The sequence below is a fragment of the Suricata suricatta genome, chromosome 1 (assembly GCF_006229205.1).
Source record: "Suricata suricatta isolate VVHF042 chromosome 1, meerkat_22Aug2017_6uvM2_HiC, whole genome shotgun sequence".
NCBI lineage: Eukaryota > Metazoa > Chordata > Mammalia > Carnivora > Herpestidae > Suricata > Suricata suricatta.
This window is the reverse complement of record NC_043700.1, coordinates 147591797-147613597: the sequence shown is the minus strand read 5'-3', so window position 1 is coordinate 147613597 and position 21801 is coordinate 147591797.

Here is a 21801-nt window from a genome sequence, read left to right as displayed (position 1 = left end):
GCAAAATTCACACCGTAGAAGCATTCCAGGAAGATACCGCTTCCGTTAACCTGAAACTCAGAACATTATTCATCATATTACCTCTACTCCATCCCCGGAAACAGAATGTTGCTGACAAGACTGATTATCAACTTCCAGGCATCTTTCTCTCTCTGGCTCCAATTCAAATTTGGGGTGTTTGTAGCTATTTGGTTAACCTTAAGTCATGGTCCATTTAAGTAGGGAAGCATCTGGACATGCTAAGTAGGTGGTATTTCCATGTTCCTTGGTGACTTGGTGATAGTGAAATCTGCCTTTTATGGACCCTTATGTTGAAGAGCATTATCGGGAATGCCCTGCATAGAAAGGGATTGAGAATCAATGAACATGCAATGAGCAGCATGACCAAGTCTCTGAGGTTACTTATCTATTTATCTTTAAGAGCTAAGACTCTACTTAATGTCTAATAGGTATTTAATAAGTGTTTGTTGAACAAAAGAAAGAAAGAGGAATGGGAAGGGAGGGAGGAAAAGAAGAGGGAGGGTGAAAGCCAACTCTCTAGAAACTAGTATCTAACATGTCAGTAAATTGACAAATGCTTTGTTTTGTTGAGAGTGGGGGAATTACAGTTGTTTTCCTTACATTGTGAACATATAATTTAGCTGAGAAATATAAAACATGTAAATATTTTTGTTGCATTTCTCTCTCAAGATCAAATACCATAAGCATTACAATATTTGCTTTGATTCCAATTTCTTCCACCTATTTCAGTTTCTAGAAGTAGTACTTCAGATGGTCACACTTCCCTTCTTTCCTGGTTATTTGTACAGCTAGTACAGTCACCATCTCAGTTCAAATATCACCTCTTCCCTTTCCCCAGACCACAGGAGGAAGCCGAGAAATGACATGGTCATTTATACTAAGCTTGCCTGTATTGCTGTTATGATCCAGAGTTTTCTGAGGTTACAGTAATAAATGTGGGCTAAGTTCAGATTTTCAGTGAAGGCAGGAACTGCCTAAGAAATGAGAATAAGCTCATGGGCTAAGGGAATTTATTCTTATTGTTTTAAGATTCAAATCTTCCAGGTTTCTAGGTTTCAGTCCAAAGGACTAATCATTTTCCATGTATGTTCCCTTGCAGGAGAGACAGAAATTTTTCTTTGTAAAGTAATTCTATTTGGGACATCTGGGTGGCTCAGTCAGTTAAGCATTGGACTCGATTTCAGCTCAGGTCGTGATCTCACAGTCTGAGATGAAGCCCTCCTGACAGGCTTGGTGCTGGGCATGGAGGCTGCTTATGATTCTCTCTCTCTCTCTTCCTGCCCCTCCCCACTTGTGCGTGCATGTGTGTGTGTGTGTGTGGGTGTGGGTGTGTGTGGGTGCGCACACAAACACACTCTCAAAAATAAATAAATAAATAAATAAATAAATAAATATATAATTTTATTTTTATATTGTAGTGAAATTAAATTCATTGTGCAACACTGCTTAACATGGATTGTGGCAAGAAGTTCATGTTTTTAATTTATATTATTGGAAATCATATACATATGGCACTTATATAAGCATTTGCTAAAAATAAAAATATTAGTTAAAAAAGAAGTAAATATAATAGGATTTTGTCATGCAGGCATATTGCAGAGAGTAAACACACAAAGGAAGTTAATGCAATGTTGGAAATTATTTTACTGCAAATTTCCTTCTCTATTCCTATTAGGGATTTCCTTTTAACCAAAATTTCTAATAATGCTAATTAAAGCACTTAAAATGGCCCAGAAATAGTTTCTGGCCTGCTTTATTAATTAGTTTTCCACTTCAAACTATGGTTCTTTGCTAAAAATGTTACAATTGCATTTCTCAGTCCAAAGATAAATCAAAGAACTGTATCAGTTTCTTCAGACAGTGATATTCTGAAATATTTGATTGAGTCAGGATTGTTCAAAAAAGAAATAAAAGCCCCCAAAATAAGAAAAAAACAGTGTGTGGAGTTTATATCTTATGAAATCCCTGAAATACATTTGCCCTCTGGAAAGCTGTTATTTTTCCCCAAACTACATATTTTTATGACATCAAACACATTTTCATTCTACATAGGGAAAATAGATTTTAGACAAGCAAATTCTCTCTACATTGAAAGTAATGTTATATAAAATACATAAGTAATACATTTAGAGAATTTTAAGAAATTATTAAACAGTGGGAAGTGTAGTTTATACACATAGAGTACTAAAATACTGAAAGAAAATGCAAACCTTTTTTTATTATTGATACTGTAGAATAATAGTACATAAACAGGGGAAGATACTATCTTAATTATTCCACATCAGAACCAACACATCCTCTGAAATTGCTTTTACTTAAATTCTTTTAATACTGTATGCAAATAAATATTCAGCAACTATTTATTGAGGGCATAACTTATGGCAGAATGTAAGAAATGGAAAAACAAAGTTTAGTAAGGCACAGGTTTTTCCATTGATGATTTCATAATTTCTCTCTCTCTCTCTTTTTTGTCAGGAGGGTGTTTATTTTTTTTTAATTAAAATACAGTTAACATACAATATCCTATTAATTTCAGGTGTAATTATTCAATATTTTTACACATTATGAAATAAGTCTAGTAACCATCTGTCACCATGCAAAGTCATCACAGTATTACTGACTATATTCCCTATGCTGTACCTTACATCTCCTTAACTTATTTATTTCCTGCTTGAAAGTTTGCACTTCTTAATTCCTTTCACCTATTTTGCCTACTCAGAATTCTCTTGAGGTGTAATTCATGTTTGCAAAAGAAAGGTCAACTGGAAAATATTTTCCAAAATAAAGACTTTCTTTCTACTAAGTCTCAATAGAAGAAAATAAGTGGTATTGCAAATGAAGACATTGGAGGAAAAAGCTTATAGCATTATGATATTATAAAAATGCCTTTTACTTACTCTATGCACATACATTTCTATGTATCTCTTACATTAAATCACAAATTAATATTGTGTAATTACATCACCAGCGTTTGACAGAGTAATGGCAGTGTTGTGTCTGAAACATAGAATCTGCCTTCATAAAATATACATTCATATGGAACACCTATGCATGAATATATAAACATAAATTCAAAAATTTCTCCTCAAGAAACAAAAGCTGAAGTAGCTAGGTCCTCAGTAACCAAGAAGGTAGGTTTCCAGTTTGATTCCTTATACATTAAAATGAGAGGTGGGGGGATATATGTCCATTAAAAAATATTTTGCATGGCTTACATAGAAGTATTAATTGAAATAATTCCTCAATACTTCTGAGTCCTTAGTACCTGGAAGCAAGAATTTGCTTCCTGTGACTGTTGACAATCAAGCACAGAAAGATATCCTTGGACTAGACACTCATCATTTAGGAAAGACTTTTTTTGGGGGAAACTTCTTAATCATTCAGATCTAAACTTTTCATTTACTTATTTTTCTTGATCTTAATTCCAGCTTGGTGAGGTTAAATAAATGTAAAAACTCAAGACTCAACTGTGTATTCTTTAATTTAATAATTTAAAATGCTAGGAATGGAGAAAGAAGTAGATTATATATCTCAAGGAGGTAGTTTATTCGTTTTGGCTTTAAATGAGGAGTTTAGCTATTTCTTTTGTTGGTGTGAAAACCTTTTGTAGTTTCCACGAACTAGAATAAATGGAAAATATTTAAAGGAAGAGCCCTGAGCCAAGAAAGGATATTAAGCAATCTAGTAATTGGGTTTATTTTCACAATATAGGGACTCTAGCTGGCAATTTAATTAGTACCAGAATAGTCTATGATGTCTCTTATTATTCTGTTTTGCTGCCTGATTCGAAATGTTTCAGCTTAACTGATGAAAATATTAGATAGTCCATAGTACAAAATGTTGTGTTGCTATATATTAGGCGATCTAACTTGGCCTTGGGGTTCAGAGACATCTCATGAGAGTGCTGAAAATGACACTTCAGCATAAGACAAGCATAGGAAAAGCATTGGATAAGCAGGAATTTGGTAGGAAAGGTCACTTGGAGGGAAGGGAAGGGGTGGGCAGTTAGAAGGAAGAGAAGGAAAATTGGAAACACATAGAATCTTTTTAAACCCCCAGCTTTATTGAGATATTGACTAAAAACCTTTGAAGCTTAATGTGTACAACATAATAATTTGATACACATATATGGTGCAAAATGACTCACAATAGAGTTAGTTATCACCTCCATCCTTTCACAGAAGAATTGTATTTTTGTAGTGATAGTATTAAGATCTACTCTCTAAAATTCAAGTCTGTAATACATTATTGTTAATTATGATCACCGTCCTGTACATTAGATCCCCAGATCACTTCCTCATAGAAGTGAAAACATACAGTATTTATCTTTTTCTGTCTGATTCATTTCACATAGCATAATTCCCTCACAATTCATCCATCTTATTGCAAAAGATGGCAGGATTTCCCTTGTTTTTTTTTTTAAATGGCTGAATAATATTCCATTCTGTATGTATATAATCATATTTTTCTTTATCTTAATCTTGGCATTAGGCCACAGACAAAATCAAAGTTCAGACCATTTACAACTTAGTATTTGATGTGAATATTGAATTGTTCTTAAAGCAATGGGAAGTCATTATGAGTTAAGCAACTGAAACTGAAGAAGGAAAAAATAGACATTTTTCTATGCTGTGACACAAGCTTGACTTTTACACTGCTAATATTCATGATTCGTCAAGCTGATTCTGTAGCAGTGATTATTACTAAAAGTTTGTTTCTAATGATCTATAAAAGCACTGTAGAGAGATAGCAGTCATTTCTTGATCCCCTGACATTCATTGGGTTTGTTATGGAGAAAAGGAATGTGATTAATTGTTCTTATTTTATTTTTATCTATACAAGTATGAATAGCACAATATCACTAGGGTGAAGATAATGTTCAATCAACACACCATTCTCGTATTTCAAAAGAAACACTCCATTCTACAACTGCAGTCTGTTATGTGTAACCAATCACCTCATAAATGAAACTTTGGGTTAAGATAGGTCATAGAGTGGAAAGTACAAATAAATTATCATAGTTTCTACAAAAATTTAAATTAGTAAAATTATAAATTTTGTTTCCCCATAGACACATTATAACACATTAATACACATTTGTATACTCATAAACATCTGTAAATAAATACATTCATAATTGAATTGTATTTTTCCTTTGATAGATGGTCAAAACCATTGTTTTGATTAATATGAACATTTCTTAAAGCGAGTCAACTGCTTTATAGCCATTAATTCATATTCCTCTTTGCTTCTTCTATTTGTACCTTGGGGGAAAATTAAGTTCCTTCACTCTATTTCTAGAGATTTAATTTACTGGCATTTGTTGCTTACAAGCTATGAGAAAATCAAAGCAGAATTAAAACCACAATCAGGAACCTTATAATTCACATGTAAAATAATTTTTGGCAATATACTGTCTAATCTATAACCTAAGATTATATAACTATATCAATATTTACCTTAGGGTTTAACATAAATCTAATAAAAAATATTCTCTTATCAACAAAACAAATTGGGGCACGTGGGTTGCTCAGTTGGTTAAGCGTCCAACTTCGGCTCAGGTCATGGTCTCACAGTTTGTAGGTTCGAGCCCCGCATCAGGCTCTGTGCTGACAGCTAGCTCAGAGCCTGGAGCCTATCTTTGGATTCTGTGTCTCCATCTCTCTCTGACCCTCCCCTGCTCACACTGCCTCTCTCTCTCTCTCTCTTTCTCTCTCTGTCTCTCAAAAATAAATAAAAAAATAGTAAAAAAAAATAACAAAATAAATTATCTTAATTTTGGGGGGGAAATCCCTCAATATCTGTATTTTATATATCTCCACAATGAAGTGTCTTATTTTAATTTGTGTTTCCCTTTATAATCTATAAACAGTCTAAAAACTTTATCAGCTCCCTTAGAAATCTTAAATTATAATACTCCTTATTTTCTTAAAAAGAAATACATTGAATAATTGCGCCAGTACAGTGATCATTAGTGCTAGTCACTAAATATTGATTGCTCTCCACCTTCGTGATCTGGGTAGGCTTGAAATTCTAGCTTCCTTAGGAGTCTGGGGACTTGAGTAGCTGGAGGAAGGGACATGCATGGCTTCCAATCAGAGCTTTTAACTGCAGATGACACCACTCCAAAACATATAGCCCATTGGATGATTACTAACAATGTCCTAAAGGGTCTACCAGCCTGGATCCAGCAGTGAGGATATTACAGAAATAAAAGACATAGTTTAGTCAATCCTTGGCAAGAAATACATCTTTGTGAATTTAAGCCAGTGAAATTGTGAGTTTGTTACTGAAGCATCATTGATCTAAACTAACTGATACATCTATTATATATGTATTATATATATACAGTGACATTTTTAAATTAAATAAATTTTGTAATTGAGATAAATCTATCTTGCATGCCTTCAGTAGAAAAGTTACTGTCCAGAATGGCAATACAACTTGTGTTGCTGCCTCTTTATACAGTATATTATGTATTAGACACAGTTTTTCTCTTCCATGCCAACTTTTTACAGATGCAAGTCTAGAGATGAAAACATGAATTTCAACAGGGAGAGAAATAATGAGTCCCCATGGGTAAGTCACCTTTGAGATTTTCAGGGGATAAACATTTGCACATCATGACCTTAAACATGTCTCAGAGAGAAAAACGACTTTCACTGTTGCAAAGCAGGTCTGTTTACCAAGTCATATCTGTCAGGCAAAGCACCTCGGATGCATAAAAAGTGACATCAAAAGTAACCAATACAGGCAACAGAATCCAAGTAACACTATACACTTAATGGTATAACTGTACTTAAGGCAGCTTATCTAAGATAACGATTAAAATAAAATGCTCATTTGGACTGAGAATCAAAGACGTTTTAAGTCTATAGAAACAATATTCTAGAGCACATCTAATTAATTTGACATAATTTATTAAACATAATAAACTATGTTAAAACGTTAAGATAAGTGCCACACAGTGTTTGAAGACGTTTATAGGGCTCTATAACATGTTTTTCACTCCATTGCTGCATAGTGCTGGTTTCCAAGGCAGATATTTAATTCTTTACAGAAAAGTTCCATATTTTACTTGGCCTAATTTTTGTTGTTGTTGTTCAACCATATTTTCTATTTGCTAGATAATCATGCAGGGATTTCTATTTGTTCCACATGAGCTGGTAAAATATGTGATAGTTCTTGAAAATATAAGCTTTTTTAAAATTTGTATTTTATCCAAACCATTAACCCACATGAAGAGGACATGAAAAGTCAAGTTAATACCCAGACTGCATAGATATCTTCAGCTACAACAACTACAAGGGATCTGCTTTCTTCTCTCCCTAATGCTGCCATTCCTGAATGCCTTCAGGTAATCTGAAGGAATCCCATTACAGCCTTTGATCTGAGTCTCTACCGAGACCTGACACCATGAGAAGTGTAGTCTCAGGCCATCCTCATCTTGTCCACTGTAGTATCCATTGGCCTCTGCACATTCTCTTCCCTTTCTCTAACCCCCAACCCTCCCTAACCCATGAAAACCTAACAGAGTGTTACTTAGTTTCCCAATCCCTAATCAGCAAATGTCCTTATATCCTGAAACATTGTCTAAAAATCCTTATCATCTTCTTGCTGTAACAAAACCTGAGCCTGTCTGAAGCATACTGCTTCTGAGGAAGTCCCAAAGCAGTAATTGTTCTTTCTCCTATTTCCTTCATATCACAATATTTGAGTTAAAGTAACATGTTTTCTTGTTCTTATTGACTCTGGCAAACAATTGTCCTTCCTGCCTTCCTTAAAAACAATATTTGGATCATACTACCCATATTATTATTTAGTACCCTCAAATAATTTTAATATGTACTCTGCTATCCACTTATTTCCATGCCGATTATCCTAGACTTTGTCATTACCAATTACTGCCACCTTTTGAGCATCTTGATGGCCTTACTTCCCTGATTATCCAGATTAAATGTTATGGTAAGTTCTCTTATATACTCTTGACTTCTTGATCCCTCTTTCACTTGGCTATACATCCATGGAAAATCCATAACATTGTTTAATGCAATGATTTGCCTACTCTGAGCTGAAATCTATGCAGATAAATCTAACAGAAAAGAAACCAGTCTCACTAATTGATGTCCCTCCAAAAATCATGGTGTCCAGCCTAAAGGGGGCATAAGACTGTCTAGAAACAATACTACTTATCTGCAGCCTACACACTTCCTCATTGTCCTCAAGCATTCTTCTATGCATTTGCTAGATCTCTCAAAACCTCCATGTTTCTTTTTTCCTCTTATTCTTAATGGCCTTTATTCTTACTTGAGAGAGAAAACTGAAGTAAATCTAAAACCTCAATAGGCCCCGTCACCACACATGGGTGTCTATTAGCATCTGTGGTCACATACTCTGCCTTTCTATTAACAGAGCTTCCAGCACTCATTTCCCAAGCCGATTCCTTACTTCTTGATTAGATGCAGTTCCTGTCATCTATTCACTCCCCAATTCCCAACTCTTTATCGGATAATTATCATCAGATATTTCCCCATTCTAAAAAGAAGAAGAAGAAAGAGGAAGAAGAGGGGGAGGAAGAAGAAGAAGAAGGAGAGGAAAAAGAAGAAAACAACCACAGGAAAAATACTTCTGATTAAATTTTCTTTTCCAGTTCCAATTTATCTTCTCCTTTTAGCAGAGAATACCCAGCAATTTCTATGTTTACATCTTCTCTAAAACCCATTCCAATCAGGCTTCTTGTTCCTATCATTCAGCCAAATGGATTTTGTCAGGTTCATCAATGACCTCCAAATTGCTAAATCCAATACCCAATTATCAACTCTAATTTTACTTTGTCTATTAAATAACATTTGACACAGATGATAATACCTTTTCCTTTATACACTTTATACACTCTTAGTTTTCCTCCTATTTTACTGATTGATTCTTCACAGAGTCCATTGGTGATTCATGCCCATCTTCCAATCTCTTAAATAATGGAGTGCCCTAGACCTCCATTCTTTGTTCTTTTTTCTTCTCTGTTGAAATCTAGTCTCCTGGTTATCTTATTCCTCTATAGCAAATGACTTTTACATTTGCTTCTCCATCATTGTTTTCCCTTTCAATGACTCTAGATACATATTCAACTACTTACAGATATTTATATATATGCGCATCTAATGAATATATCAAGCTTAACTTGTACAAACTCAGCTTCTTATCATTTCTACCAAGTCTATTTCATCTTCATTCTTGTTTGTCTCAATCCATAGGAACTCTAGTTTTCCATTTTTCAGACCAATATCCCTGGAGTCAACCTTGATTCTTTTTCTCATACCTCAAAATATTTCAGGGAAATATGTTGCTATAACCAAAAATATATCTCAAATAAGATTATTCTCACTTCCTGCTATCCATTCTAACCACCACCATCTGCCCCCTGAATTATCATAACATCTGCCTAACTGGTTTTCCTACTTTACCTTTGCCCCCATTGAAGCCTGTGTTCAACACTGTAGCTATTTTAATCTTTAATATTACTCCTTTGCTAAGAATGCTCCAAAAGCTCTGCATTTTTCTTAGCACAAAATCCAAACTTCCTAAAATGGCCTTCAGTATCCTTAATACTCTGCTCTTTTCTCCACTTGTCTGATATCCCCTACAAGTCTATCAATGGTTCACTGGTCACTAGCATTTGGCTAGTGGTTCCTGTGCTGGCTATCCTCTCTCCAGATGGTAACAGATCTAATTGGTTAGCTCATTTCCATCTCAAATGCTCAATGACGCCTTCTCAATTAGGTATACTCTGATCACTTTATTTAAAATAGCAAACCATCGAGGCACATGGGTGGCTCAGTTGGTTAAGCATTCGACTTCAGCTTAGGTCATGATCTCACCGTTCATGAGTTTGAGACCCATGTAGGGTTCTGCGTTGACAGCTCAGAACCTGGAGATTACTTTGGATTCTGTGTCTCCCCTCTCTTTATCCTTCCCCCACTCATGCGTGCTCATTTTCTCTCTCTCTCTCTCTCTCTCTCTCAAAAATAAATGTTAAAAATTTAAATAAATAAATAAATAGCAAACCATCCTCATTCCCAACACTCCCAAATCTCCATACATTTTTTTCAATTTATTGCATTTACCACCATCTAATATACTGTCCAGAAAAGTTAACATAGCGGAACTGACTGTTATCCTTTAAAAGATGTACTTACATGACTGCCCCTTGCATAACATCTAGGAATTTGAACTTGGGAAATTTTCTACAATCTTATTAACTGTAAAATCACTCAATGTGACTAAACTGTTTGTGTAAATAATATGGTTTATGCTTAAAGTTTTTTTTTTTCTGGGATGCTAAGATTTAGGTACATGAAGTGCATATATAATCTTCCCTCAATAAAACTCTGGGCACTGAGTCTCTGATGAGCTCCCATGGTTAACAGCATGTCACATATATTGTTCAAATTTGTTAGTAAGTGAATAAAGTGAATCTTGCATAACTCCCCTGGAAGAGAACTCTAAAAGCTTGCTCCTGGTTTCCTTTAGAATTTTCTCTGCGTCTTTTTGCTTTGTTTATTGTTCTTTGTATCCTTTCACTGTAATAAATCTTAGCCATGAGTCCAACTATATGCTGAGCCCTGTGACTCCTACTAGTAAGTCATCAAGCCTGGAAGTAAGCTTGGGGATTTCTAATATATATAGTGTACCACTTATTTATGTATTTTTTCTATTATTTGCCTCTTACATTTATAATATGCATTTCAAAAAGGGAAGTTTTTTTCAGTTTTGTTCCCTAATATATCCCAAGTGTCAAAAAATATCCAAATTATATTCCACATCTTTTTCTTCTGATATATAGGCTCATATAATAAACTGCTTCACAAAATTAGTGTATAGAAATTTAAACTTCCCCTTGTTGTCCTTCCCAAACACAATGTCAACAAATGGCAACAATTTGAATCTTAATAGAAAGTCCAGAATACAGAACCTATACTAAATAGTTCAGCAAAACTAATATATTCTCTGGATTTTGTCCATTTCCCTCCACTTCATTTAGAAAGTAAGTTGTTTTAAACATTCTTCTTTTTAAAGTTTATTTATTTATTTTGAGAGAGACAGAGACAAGAGGAGTTGGGGAGGGGCAGGGAGAGAGGGAGAGAGAGAATCTGTGATACCAACACAGAACCTAATATGGGCTTGAACCCACAAAACTGCAGTATCATGACCTGAGCTGAAACCAAAAATCAGACACTTACCCAACTGACCCACCTGGGCACTCCTAGAAAGTAAATTGATTCAAACATAGGTATGAATGCTTTAGACTTATCATCAATCACTAGTATTGGCAAACCACAGTGGGATAAGTGACTAAGGTAGGGTGGTGGGTAAGAGCATTAAAAAAACCCTTGAGGACAAGAAAAAAAACAAGAAAGAATATATTGGAAGAGCCACTTCCAAGAATAGTGAAAGCATCCAAAATTTTGAAAAGGAATGGTAGGAATAAAAAAATAATAACTCATAGTTAATAGTTATCTATGATAAGAGGCTTGGTGGTGGTTTGTATATTTTGATACTATGAAAGTCAGAGCTCTTTTTTTTTTTTTTTAGAGAAAAAAATGAACACACAAACAGAGGAGGGGCAGAAGGAGAGGAAAAAAGGGAATCTTAAGCAGGATCCATGATGCCTAGCGCAGAGCCCATGGGGCTCAGTCTCATGAGTGTGTGATCATGACTGAGATCATGACCTGAACTGAATCAAGAGCTGGAGGCTTAACTGCCTGAGCCATCCAGACATCCCTAGACAGCCAGAGTCTTTATTGGGTAGGAAATGTGAAGAGAGAAAGACTGACCTAAAAGCATTAATGAAGAGAAAGGAAGAGATCTATTCTACCTCCCAACATGGAGATATAAACCATTATAAGAGAGAAACACACACACACACACACACACACACACACACACACACACAAAGACCCACACACTTACACACACACCAATTTAGAGGGATAAAGTCCTGGAAGAAAGCTAGGTTTCAGTTATAGCAAAAAAGTTAACACAATATTCATTACAAAGGTTGAAGATATGAGAAATCTCTGATGTTTAACCAAAGTTCCAGGAGTTCTGTTGAAAGTTTTCAGGAGTTAGATGCTGACAGAAACAAGAAAAACAATCATTTTATATTTATTGCAGATTTCTATTAATTTGTATTGTATTGGTATCTTAAAAACTCAATATTTTAATAATTTCCCATTTAATTTATGGATTTTTTAAAATGTTCAACATGTTAAGTCTTACCTTTAATATGACAAATACTTTGGGATGCCTGGGTGACTTAGTCAGTTGGATGTCCGACCTTGGCTCAGGTCATGATCTCATAGTTCTTGGGTTCGAGCCCGGCATCAGGCTCTGTGCTAGCAGCTCAGAGCCTGGAGCCTGCTTTGGGTTTAGTGTCTCCCTCTCTCTCTGCTCCTCCCCCACTTGCACTTTGTCTCTCTCTGTCTCTCAAAGGTAAATAAAAGTTAAAAAAATTAAAAACGATAAATGTTTTAAAATGACTTTAACATAATCCCTTTCTTATTTCTCTTTAATAGAAATACACATGAGCCAATGAAATGTAAAGCTGTAGAATCCTTTCAAACCATTACTTATTTTGTACTCATATGACTATGTAAACCCTACTAGGGTCATAATCATATCCATATTTGTACTGTTGTATCCCTAGTCCTCAGCATAATGCCTCACACATAAAAGGTGCTCTAAGAAAATTTGTGGAATGAATGACTGATTATACATACTTTGCAAGTTTTAATTTCTTGGAAAATTTTTATTGGGGTGCTGCTGTGAACCTGTATTCAAAAAATGCTAGCAAAAATGCTGGAAATCTACTCACTGAGGTGCCAGCAACACTTGCTGATGTGCCACTGGGTCTCTTGGTAAGAAACATGTTCTGATACCAAAAAGGCAGTGCTGATCATTGCAGGAATGCTCTAGGAATAAGAAACAAAGCACCAGTATCAAAACAAGAAGCCCCTTCTGCCGACACTTTCCCTCTAGTGCCAGTGTCCCCCATTGCAAAGGTTTAACCCTGTGCTGGATGGCAAAGGGGAGATGTTAACAAGGCTCAGCTCCAGCATCATAAAGCAAGGCAAGAAAGGTAGATTCAGAGCTGAGAGGCAACAAATTGATAACTGGCTCATGTGTTCAGATTTCATCTTGCATAAGAGTACTTGTAAACAAGAACCCAAATTTCCTCCCTCCATTCAAATGTGGGAAGGAAAATATAGCTTCTTTATAACGCAGTCTCATGACAAAAGCTATTGAGTAGCAGAAACACACCCACCCACCCACATACACACACTATATTTAGTTCAATTCTTTACATTTAATACAATGTTATGATTTAAACAGTTATTTAAGACATATGCTTAGTATGGTTACACTCAATGCGCAGTCTTTTAAATTTCCTGTCATTCCTACAACTCCACTCAGAGATGCCTTGAAAGATGCTAGAGCTGAGGTTTATGCAGCCTCTTAGTAATGAAGTGAAAGAATCCTTGGAGCTACACAGTGTCCTCTGGACCATCTATGTGTCCCAGAGAGAAAGTGCATGGTCTTCTCTGTAGCCTGCATTATCCAGTTTGAGAGATAAGACTGGTCCTATCTGCATCTTCCCTTACAAGTCACCTAATGTAGGGTATTATTGGTGTCTGGCCTCTACTATGTCAGTAAATGGTAGGCGTTATCTTTGACATGCTGTTACTTTAAATATAAGAACTTCTGCAGATGACCAGCTAAAGGGGTTATAATAATCACCAACTCAATTTCATGTGTCTGTTTATGTGTGCTACCAATTTGTACTTCCACCAAGAAGTGGCTTATTTCTCTAGAGCTATAGAGACTTCTAATCGCAGGTCTAGAGAAACATGGCGTTATCCAATGCTTCTTGCACTGTCTCATAATGAAGAGATATTTTAAAGACGGCACACCTTGATGTTTACATTCAAGGGTTGGGGATGAGAAAGATAGAATCTCTTATTTCTTTCCATTCACTCTTTTATTTTCTATTGTCCCTCTGAGGCCAAGTGACACCTGTTAAGTCTGCCATTTTTTCTTTTTAATTATATTTCACTTCTTTCCTACTCTGACTCCATGATTAAGACTTATTGGTAGTACAAGAGATAAGACGTCAGCTTACTGCCAAGTAAGCTGAAATGGAGAATTATTTCAGAAAACATATTTTCATTAAAATATAAAAACAGCTCTTACCATAAATGTATATGATGATGATTGAATATTCTACATAGATAAACATTTCTTTTAAATCAGTAAGAGATAAATAATGGAAAAATAGTTTGACAAGAACAATGTATATGCAACAGAATAAATATAAATGCTTACTGTACATTTTACAGTGCTCAACTTCACTGAAGACCAAGTAAATGTAGAACATGTGCCATTTAAAATGTGTATGTGTGTGTATGTGTGTGTGTGTATACATTTACTTATCAAATCCACAGCGATACCGGAATAATGGTGATCTAAATTCGCAATGCCATAGCATGTGTGATTAGCTGGGATGCTTGGGTTAAAAGATGTCATTGACAGATGCCATTGCAGGGCCAAGCACACCCAGAAATATCTTGTAAGAAATAAAAATATTCTTAAAACTTGGGAGTAAATAGAAACTCCAGATCACACTGACCTTGTATGGGCATATCTGAACATATTTTAGCTAAATCATAGATAAATTTCTTGGACTTATCATAAAGTTGTTTTAGAAAAAATAAAAGCTAAAACTATGAAGTCCCTCAGTGACTAAGTAATGACTTTAAGATGCTGCAGACTAACAGGAATGAAGGCTATGAAGACAAAACTCTGTAAGTTATGTAGCCTCTCTTAGTTTAACCACTTAGATCCCTTACTACCAACCATAGAGAAGCTCTCAATCTATGTCAACTTACTTTCTCATTTAAACAACACATAAATTACAATTGATTTTACAGAAGGCATATTATAAGCTAAATTACTGTAACAAAATTTCTTAAAATATAGTAGCTTACACTACTTTGCTTAGATAACAGAGAAATATTTCTTTCAGACATAAGAGTTCCAAAATGAGGTAACCAGAGCTGGTGGAACATGTCTACCATCCTCCATTTCTGACTTCCACAGTTACTCTGTACTCCATCATTTCCCAGGCAGTAACAAGGAACCAATAAGTCAAAGACATGTGTCATGGGTTTTAAGAAAGTGACTCATTTAGTGCATTTTGCTTACTTCCATAATACTTCCCTTCAAACTGGCTACAAACATGGCTACAAACAACTGCAAGGGAGTCTGAGGATGATTTCTTAGCTGACTTACCACACTCAATTAAAACTCAAAGGAAGGAAAAAGAATGTAAAAACAAAGAGGGAGGCAAACCATTAGGTATTCTTAAACATAGAGAACAAACTGAGGGTTGGAGGGGAGATGAGCAGTGCAATGGATTAAATTGGGTGATAGGGATTAGGGAAGGCACTTTGGGGGATGAGCGGTGGGTGTCATATGTAAGAGATTAATCACTGGGTTCTACTCCTGAAACCAAGACTTCACTGTATGTTAACTAGCTTGAATTTAAATAAAAATAAAATAAACTCAAGGATTTGCTTACAAAACAGAGAGAAAAGTCTCACTTTTCCCTCCTAATAAGTGCTCAAATGCTCTGTAGCAGTATAGCTGTCTCTTATTTATTTATCGTAGATATGTCATGTTCTAGTTTCTATTGTCTTCATCTTAAATGCTCCATTTTCTCTTTGTTGTGATTGCCATGCTGTTACATGCTGTCCCTTTAACAGAGTGTTTTAGGGTTGATGGTCCTTTCCCTTTTGGAGCTTGTTTGAAAAATAATTCCTCAGTTATCAGAAAAACAAAAAATGTAAAATCACCTTACCTACAATCAAATAATTATGAATTATATCAGAGCATTATAATGTAAGCTAGCCTAGTACTCATGTGTACACCAAACCTATTAAATGTGATTTAGAACCACTTCAAAATTTTTAGTAGATAACCTATGTTCACTTTCTATATTTCTACACCTTCTTTCTATTTGCTTTTCCAACCCATAACAATTTGGTTTCTGTCTTTTATACTCCTAATCATAAAACCTGGAGTAAATTTAGCAAACAGACCTGAGAGTGGAAACTTCAGACATAAAACTTGAATGGCAATCACATTATAGGGCAGACAACTAAAATATCAACAAAATAAGTAGGAATTACAGTAAAAAAAGAGAGATAAGACATGTGCATGAGTGTTCACATATTGCCTGTAAGTTTATCGGTAGATAAGAAAAGGCATCAATTTAAGTGTATGGCAATAAAAAGTAAATAAAAAGAAAGATTAAAGTAGCAGTTCAAAGAAACAGAGCTGTATGGATACTAAACATATGGTGAGTGATTTTATGATACCCTCTGGGTACCATTAAAACACCCACAAGTAATCTGATTACTTGTCCCATCTGGAATCCACAAAGCTTCAGGTTGGTTGCTGTGTACCTAACTGCATGCCCTCAAAATAATTGGTGTTGTCTTAATTTTTTTCCTATTAGTATTCTCTGTCACTGCCAAAAATGACATGGCAAAGTGCATAACTAAATATGGCAAAGGGGTCTCATTTGTTATCTTTATTTTATCTCCTTCAGTGTCTTTTCATTAGAAGTTTTTAAGAATGAGAAACATTTTTATTTCATCTTGCCTCATCTAGTGCCTTTAGTTTAGAAGCTCTGCCAATTTGAAACACATCCTAGTCTACATGCCAATTAATATGCATGTATGTATATGGTTGTTATATGCCACTTACTGTAAGTCGGGGCATTCTAAGGCTCTTTAAATTAATAAGTAAAACCTTATATTATTGATGTGACTTGCTTTTTTGTACTACTACACCTTCCTTAAAACACATCTCTGTTTTAGACATTTCTTAGCAGTGCCAGTTTGAGAAGCACTGACCAAAATATATTTAAACAATTTTTAGTACTTTCAAATAAATTATTATCTTAAAATTTATCCTCAAAGATAGTTTATTAAATGAGACATAAAGAAGCCTAGGAATTCACAAAGAAATTGTTATTTATACTTTATATATAGCAATGTAAACTAAATAAATGGTCCTTTGGAAATATTTTCCTCTTTTCTCTCTCTTTTTTACTCTTTCCTTTGTTTCTGTACTGTTTTTTAAGGTATTGAAATAATCAACTAAATCTAATAAATCTTGGCTCATTATATCTTTCATGGTGACTCGAAAGTCAATATGTGGTGTCATGCAGGACAGGGAAGGCTAGTAAGTCCAAAGAGAGTACCCTTTAATGAAAGCAACTTTTGTAACCCACTTGGTGGGAATTACTTGAAGATGCCCATAGCTAATTTAGTTATCAGCTATGAAGAAGACTGAATATTTACATAATCTTTTTCTAAACTCTCATTTCCCATTTGAAATGCATTTAGACCTATTTTCTTGTTTAATATCCATGGATCTGATTATTTTTAATTGTGGTTTCGAAATGTCCTCAGTTTAATAAATTTATATTTATTTTTCTGTTTTTCTTCACATTAATTTCAACTCATTTTTCCGTAAGCTGTCATGACTTTCTTTTTTAAAGTATTGATTAGAACTTTCATTTCATTTCAACTATTCTTCTCAGTTACAAATAATGGGAATAGAAATGAAGAAATATCTAACACCAATAAAATTCAAGTAAGACAGGAAACATAAGGACAGAATATTGGATGCCTCCACAGTAAATACAAAACAGATGGAGCTAGATTAAATTAAAACATCTTAATTTTTACAAAACCTTATCTCTGTATCAATGAGAATACAAATGCAATTTATTTCTATGTGAATGGATTTTCAAGGTTGGGATGGATAGCAAATAAAATTTCATTTTCCTCATACAGCACAGTCATTTCTTCAAATCCATGCAGAGGTATAGTCACATAAGATCTAAGTAGGAAATAGGGAAGAGTTAATATATGCAAGGCAGATGCATCAGTGTACAATAGGTAAATTCTTGGTCATCTATATAAGACTGTGCATATAGAGTTTGTACTGGGATCAGAGAAGGATATTTGATCATCGCCATAGTGGATAATGAATATCAACACACACCTTCTATTTTTACCAATAAGGAGTCTGGTTTAATCTTTTCTATTCTAGATGAGTTATCAAACTATAACAAAAATGGAGCCTAGGGAAATGTAGTGCAGAACAAGGTAAATGGAACTACATTTAATTTTCTTTTGGAAATCCAATTTTGCAATTATTCTCTCAGGTTTTAAATTTCAATGTAACTTTAAAACTTATCCACTTATTTATGAGTATCACTTACTTCATTTTAAAATTTCATCTCCTAGATTTCACACATTGAGTCATGAAGCATTGCATTTTTCTCTATTTTGCTTTTAAAAGAATAATGTCATCATTAATCTTTACAGAAAATTTCTTTAATTAAAAAATCTTATTTTAATACATAATGGATTTTTATTTGCATATATTTGTCTATATATATAATATGTATAATATATAATATAATACATAATAATATAATATATATACTAATATAGCTTTTATATGTTTAAAAATAGCTATTTGTAACCATAATTCTTATTCATAGGATTCCAGAAGTATTTTAATTAAATAAATCATAAAGAAATGTTTTGTGTGTATATATTAAAGGCTTGTAGTCACTATAGCATATCTCCTAAATGTCAATGACAACCTACTTATTCTTTTGACTTTACCATAAAAAAATAATGATCTAATATTCACCTTGTTTAGATTGCCTGGATGTTAGAGGTGGTCAGATACTATTGTTCTGGCCAATTGGATATAAGCAGAAGTAATTGTGGATGATTACCCCCGCTCCCGCTTTCTTTCAATAAAAAGTCAAAACTCAATAACGTGATGGCTGGACCCTTAGACTTTCATCTCTCCTGGAACATAGCCATGAAGCCTTGAAACAAAGCAGCCATCTAGAAATAAATCATTTGCAGGAATGGAAGGGCAAAATGAGAGAAGAAGCTGGGTCAACTATGACGTCACTGTACCGTTACATGGACCTGGGCCTGCTTCCCATTGAAATTCTTATTACTGAGATCAGTAAACACATTATTCTTTAAACTACAATATTATACCTTTCTGTTATTTCCAATGAAAGAAATGCTAACTGATATAACTAGCTTGTACATTTGGGAAGTTTTCCTAATAGTTTATATTTTAATAAAGTATATCATTTCCTGAATGCCTTCATGAAAGTCTACAAGTAGGAAATATAATGAATAGTGATGACAAATTAGTACTTGCAATTTTTATTTTTCCCATTATTGGCATTTTATAATAATAGCTGCATTGTTTAAGGTAAATATTTACAAATAGAAATGTTAATATTTTTGACACAACTATAATACAGTTTTCATGTGCTAGCTTCAATTTTATTTGCATAACCTGAAACATGTCTCCCTTCAAAATAAATCAATTGACTATTGAAATCCAAAGTCAATAGTGACATCAGCAAATATCTAAAGTAGGCTAGAGTATGTGCTAAAGTAGGCTTTACTGAGGAAACAAGAAAATATATATTTTTTCCATGAGATAATATCAAATAAAACTTCATATGAACAAAGAAAGCAAGACCCTCCCCAAAAGACAACACATCCCACATTCTATAAGAATCCCCTCTTAGTAGCTTCCTGGACATTCCCTAATACCAGTGGACTGCTATCACTTTTGGTGAAATGAATATCAACTTTATTTTCCAACAGAAGTTCCTTGGCCTTTGTCTGGAGGCCCTGAAAGAACCAATAATAGTTTCATATTCCTTAATTTATGTAATATTTTATAGCATTCACCTTTTCAGTGACATATTAATTCAAGTGAATAAATTAAAATAGTTATTTCACTATATATCTTACTATAATCTAACTGTATTTCTGTTGCTTAAATCTAAATACCAACATGGCCTTGCATTTATTACTAAGCAGCCCCTCATAGACTACCGAGGAAGAGGGTGCATAGAGTGAATGTTACACGCATGTAAGATCAACATGGTTAATCAGCTAATTTGGGAGAGGGTACTGAGTTACATTTGCAATGATCAATTGCAGCTGTTTTGATACCCTGAACAGTGGAATTTCATTAATAATTTTAAGAAGAAATAAGGCATAATATAATTTGTCGTGAACATTAATTTAGTGCTTGTGCATAGTAAAAAGAGATTAAATAAATATCAGAAAGGTTGCAGAAAAGCAAAAAAGGAAGCATAATAATAGATATTTTAAATTGGCATTGTATCATTTCTCAATACATTATTTTCATTAGCTTCATTTAGGACCACAATTGTGTATTTTCTGTATTTTTTCAGTTCTTCAAGAAAGTGTTTTTTAACTGCATTTCTTTATAATATCTGCTTCATTTCATAAAGCAGGTACTCAATAAAATTTTCTTGAAGTTTGAACTCCTTTCTTTTCAAAAACTTGATTCTTGCTTCCTTTTGTTTTTTTTTTCTATAGTCTCTGATGGATAAGAACTTTTGTGATTTAAATTCAATATGAATTATCTTGGGTCAAATTTGTAATCATGCTAAATCCCTTCATGTTTGATAAGCTATTCAGTAATAAATATGTACACTATTTAGCTAGTATTCCTAGAAACCTTATCATCTCCTTTTCTAATAAAGCATTTGAACCTGGGCATTGAGCAAAGATAATACCTATAATTGAATATGTCAATAACAAGATATAAAATTCTATTTAAATAGGCTATTGTAATCAGCTTGTATTATTTTGGTATCATGGAAACAGATGAAAGATTATAATAGATTAAATATTTCATGCTAATTATTCTGGTATTAAATTTTTGTGAGTGAGAGAGAGTTGAATTGTGGCTGCTTATCACACAGCTACTAAAGAGATTTCTGTATCTAAATAATATCTAATATCTGCATAACACCAAGCAAAACACTTTGCATCCTGACATTTTTGCCTTGTCTCATAGCTGTAATATATATTTGGAATTAGAATATATGGTAAGAGACAGAGCAGAAAGGAATAAAAATCTAAGACTGACCTCACATCATCATTTATTTAGTTTCACTATTAATTTTCTAAGAGTAAATGTTTTAAGTCATTATTCAACTAAAATAGGTATACATTACTATTAAAGTGGAAAACAACAAAAAGCAATGAAGTATTATCACATAAGCCTTACAATCTCTGCCTCAATATGGCAGAAAGTATACTGCTAAAATTTTTATGGTAGTTAGCAAAAACCTTTCATACAGGAAAATTTTACTCACAGACAAGAAAATTCATGTCTTTTCGAACCCAATAGCATTTCCCCACTTGAATTTGTTCTACAAATGCAGTATTTGAAACTTTAAAAAAAAAAAAAAACCATTTATTTAGTGGGTGGCTCAGACAATTAAGGGTCCAGCTCTTGTCATGATCTCACAGTTCATAGGTTCAAGCCCTGCATTAGGCTCTGTGCTGACAGCTCAGAACCTGCAGCCTATGTCTGATTCTGTGTCTCCCTCTCTCTCTCTACCCCTTCTCCCCTCATTTTCTCTCTCTCTCTCACTTACCCACTCAAAGATAAATAAACATTAAAGTTTTCAATTTACTTACATTTGATATTTTAAAAATATTTATATCATCAATACTATCCCTTTATCTCCAAAATCACCTGTACCTTTGTCTATTCTGTTCTGTGCTTAAGGAGACTGAAGTTTACGGATTGAGTCAATAGACTTATTTACCCTTA